General features: G+C 49.3%; 7 non-coding genes across 7 annotated transcripts; 6 read left to right on the forward strand and 1 right to left on the reverse strand.

Annotated features, from left to right (window-relative positions):
• Nucleotides 1-368: 368 nt before the first annotated feature.
• Nucleotides 369-443, reverse strand: Trnas-cga (transfer RNA serine (anticodon CGA)). The gene has a single exon. It is a non-coding gene; the product is annotated as a tRNA-Ser (tRNA).
• Nucleotides 444-865: 422 nt separating this feature from the next.
• Trnas-cga (transfer RNA serine (anticodon CGA)) lies at nt 866-940 on the forward strand. Its single transcript has one exon. It is a non-coding gene; the product is annotated as a tRNA-Ser (tRNA).
• Nucleotides 941-1,165: 225 nt separating this feature from the next.
• On the forward strand, nt 1,166-1,240 carry Trnas-cga (transfer RNA serine (anticodon CGA)). Its single transcript has one exon. It is a non-coding gene; the product is annotated as a tRNA-Ser (tRNA).
• A 225-nt stretch (nt 1,241-1,465) lies between these two features.
• Trnas-cga (transfer RNA serine (anticodon CGA)) lies at nt 1,466-1,540 on the forward strand. Its single transcript has one exon. It is a non-coding gene; the product is annotated as a tRNA-Ser (tRNA).
• Nucleotides 1,541-1,765: 225 nt separating this feature from the next.
• Trnas-cga (transfer RNA serine (anticodon CGA)) lies at nt 1,766-1,840 on the forward strand. Its single transcript has one exon. It is a non-coding gene; the product is annotated as a tRNA-Ser (tRNA).
• Nucleotides 1,841-2,065: 225 nt separating this feature from the next.
• On the forward strand, nt 2,066-2,140 carry Trnas-cga (transfer RNA serine (anticodon CGA)). Its single transcript has one exon. It is a non-coding gene; the product is annotated as a tRNA-Ser (tRNA).
• Nucleotides 2,141-2,365: 225 nt separating this feature from the next.
• On the forward strand, nt 2,366-2,440 carry Trnas-cga (transfer RNA serine (anticodon CGA)). Its single transcript has one exon. It is a non-coding gene; the product is annotated as a tRNA-Ser (tRNA).
• Nucleotides 2,441-2,893: the final 453 nt, after the last annotated feature.

A 2,893-nucleotide genomic window follows, 5' to 3' on the forward strand; every position in this document is an offset into this window, starting at 1 on the left:
GCTGGGCGTGGCGGAGGGGTACCGTGTACCATTAGTAGCCACTTCCTTTTCTGTTCCACTCGCAAAAGCGAGGGAAAAACGACTGTTTATATGCCTCCGTATGATCCCTAATTTCTTGTATCTTGTCTTCGTGGTCCCTATACGCAGTGGATATTGGATATTGGGTGCAGTAGAATAGTTTGGAAATCAGGCACAAATGGCGGTCCTCTAAATTTTCTCAAATTTTCTCCAAATGAACATCGCCTTCCTTCCAGGGATTCCCATTTAAGCTTCCAAACCATCTGTATAACACTTGTGATCCAGAATGAGATTTTCACTCTGCAGCGGAGTGTGCGCTGATATGAAACTTCCTGACAGATTAAAACTGTGTGCCCGACCGAGACTCGAACTCGGGACCTTTGCCTTTCGCGGGCAAGTGCTCTACCAACTGAGCTACCGAAGCACGACTCACGTCCGGTACTCACAGCTTTACTTCTGCCAGTATCCGTCTCCTACCTTCCAAACTTTACAGAAGCTCTTCTGCGAACCTTGCAGAACTAGCACTCCTGAAAGAAAGGATATTGCGGAGACATGGCTTAGCACTGGTAGAGCACTTGCCCGCGAAAGGCAAAGGTCCCGAGTTCGAGTCTCGGTCGGGCACACAGTTTTAATCTGTCAGGAAGTTTCATATCAGCGCACACTCCGCTGCAGAGTGAAAATCTCATTCTGGAAACATCCCCCAGGCTGTGGCTAAGCCATGTCTCCGCAATATCCTTTCTTTCAGGAGTGCTAGTTCTGCAAGGTTCGCAGAAGAGCTTCTGTAAAGTTTGGAAGGTAGGAGACGGATACTGGCTGAAGTAAAGCTGTGAGTACCGGACGTGAGTCGTGCTTCGGTAGCTCAGTTGGTAGAGCACTTGCCCGCGAAAGGCAAAGGTCCCGAGTTCGAGTCTCGGTCGGGCACACAGTTTTAATCTGTCAGGAAGTTTCATATCAGCGCACACTCCGCTGCAGAGTGAAAATCTCATTCTGGAAACATCCCCCAGGCTGTGGCTAAGCAATGTCTCCGCAATATCCTTTCTTTCAGGAGTGCTAGTTCTGCAAGGTTCGCAGAAGAGCTTCTGTAAAGTTTGGAAGGTAGGAGACGGATACTGGCAGAAGTAAAGCTGTGAGTACCGGACGTGAGTCGTGCTTCGGTAGCTCAGTTGGTAGAGCACTTGCCCGCGAAAGGCAAAGGTCCCGAGTTCGAGTCTCGGTCGGGCACACAGTTTTAATCTGTCAGGAAGTTTCATATCAGCGCACACTCCGCTGCAGAGTGAAAATCTCATTCTGGAAACATCCCCCAGGCTGTGGCTAAGCAATGTCTCCGCAATATCCTTTCTTTCAGGAGTGCTAGTTCTGCAAGGTTCGCAGAAGAGCTTCTGTAAAGTTTGGAAGGTAGGAGACGGATACTGGCAGAAGTAAAGCTGTGAGTACCGGACGTGAGTCGTGCTTCGGTAGCTCAGTTGGTAGAGCACTTGCCCGCGAAAGGCAAAGGTCCCGAGTTCGAGTCTCGGTCGGGCACACAGTTTTAATCTGTCAGGAAGTTTCATATCAGCGCACACTCCGCTGCAGAGTGAAAGTCTCATTCTGGAAACATCCCCCAGGCTGTGGCTAAGCCATGTCTCCGCAATATCCTTTCTTTCAGGAGTGCTAGTTCTGCAAGGTTCGCAGAAGAGCTTCTGTAAAGTTTGGAAGGTAGGAGACGGATACTGGCAGAAGTAAAGCTGTGAGTACCGGACGTGAGTCGTGCTTCGGTAGCTCAGTTGGTAGAGCACTTGCCCGCGAAAGGCAAAGGTCCCGAGTTCGAGTCTCGGTCGGGCACACAGTTTTAATCTGTCAGGAAGTTTCATATCAGCGCACACTCCGCTGCAGAGTGAAAATCTCATTCTGGAAACATCCCCCAGGCTGTGGCTAAGCAATGTCTCCGCAATATCCTTTCTTTCAGGAGTGCTAGTTCTGCAAGGTTCGCAGAAGAGCTTCTGTAAAGTTTGGAAGGTAGGAGACGGATACTGGCAGAAGTAAAGCTGTGAGTACCGGACGTGAGTCGTGCTTCGGTAGCTCAGTTGGTAGAGCACTTGCCCGCGAAAGGCAAAGGTCCCGAGTTCGAGTCTCGGTCGGGCACACAGTTTTAATCTGTCAGGAAGTTTCATATCAGCGCACACTCCGCTGCAGAGTGAAAATCTCATTCTGGAAACATCCCCCAGGCTGTGGCTAAGCCATGTCTCCGCAATATCCTTTCTTTCAGGAGTGCTAGTTCTGCAAGGTTCGCAGAAGAGCTTCTGTAAAGTTTGGAAGGTAGGAGACGGATACTGGCAGAAGTAAAGCTGTGAGTACCGGACGTGAGTCGTGCTTCGGTAGCTCAGTTGGTAGAGCACTTGCCCGCGAAAGGCAAAGGTCCCGAGTTCGAGTCTCGGTCGGGCACACAGTTTTAATCTGTCAGGAAGTTTCAACACTTGTGATGTTCATAGCTACTGGTAACGAATCTAGCACCCCGCTTCTAAATTGCTTCGATGTCTTCCTTCAATTAGATCTGGTATGGATCCCAAAAGCGCAAGCAGTATTCGAATAGGTCGCACCAGCGGATAAGCGGTCTCCCTTACAGGTGAACCACGCTTATCTAAAAATCCTCTCAACAGGCCGAAGTCGACCTTTGGCCTTCTCTGCCACAGTTCACACATGCTCGTTTCACCTCATGTCGCTTCCAACGTTACTCCCAGATACTTAATCGATTGATTGTGTCAATCAGGACCGTTGAAATACCTTATCCGAACATTACAGGTCTGTTCTTCTTTCTTATACGCATTACCTTACATTTTCTCCGTTTAGAGCTAGTTGCCATTGATCAAATCAACTAGAAATTTTGTCGTCCTCGACG

This window comes from Schistocerca gregaria, chromosome 4, assembly GCF_023897955.1.
Source record: "Schistocerca gregaria isolate iqSchGreg1 chromosome 4, iqSchGreg1.2, whole genome shotgun sequence".
NCBI lineage: Eukaryota > Metazoa > Arthropoda > Insecta > Orthoptera > Acrididae > Schistocerca > Schistocerca gregaria.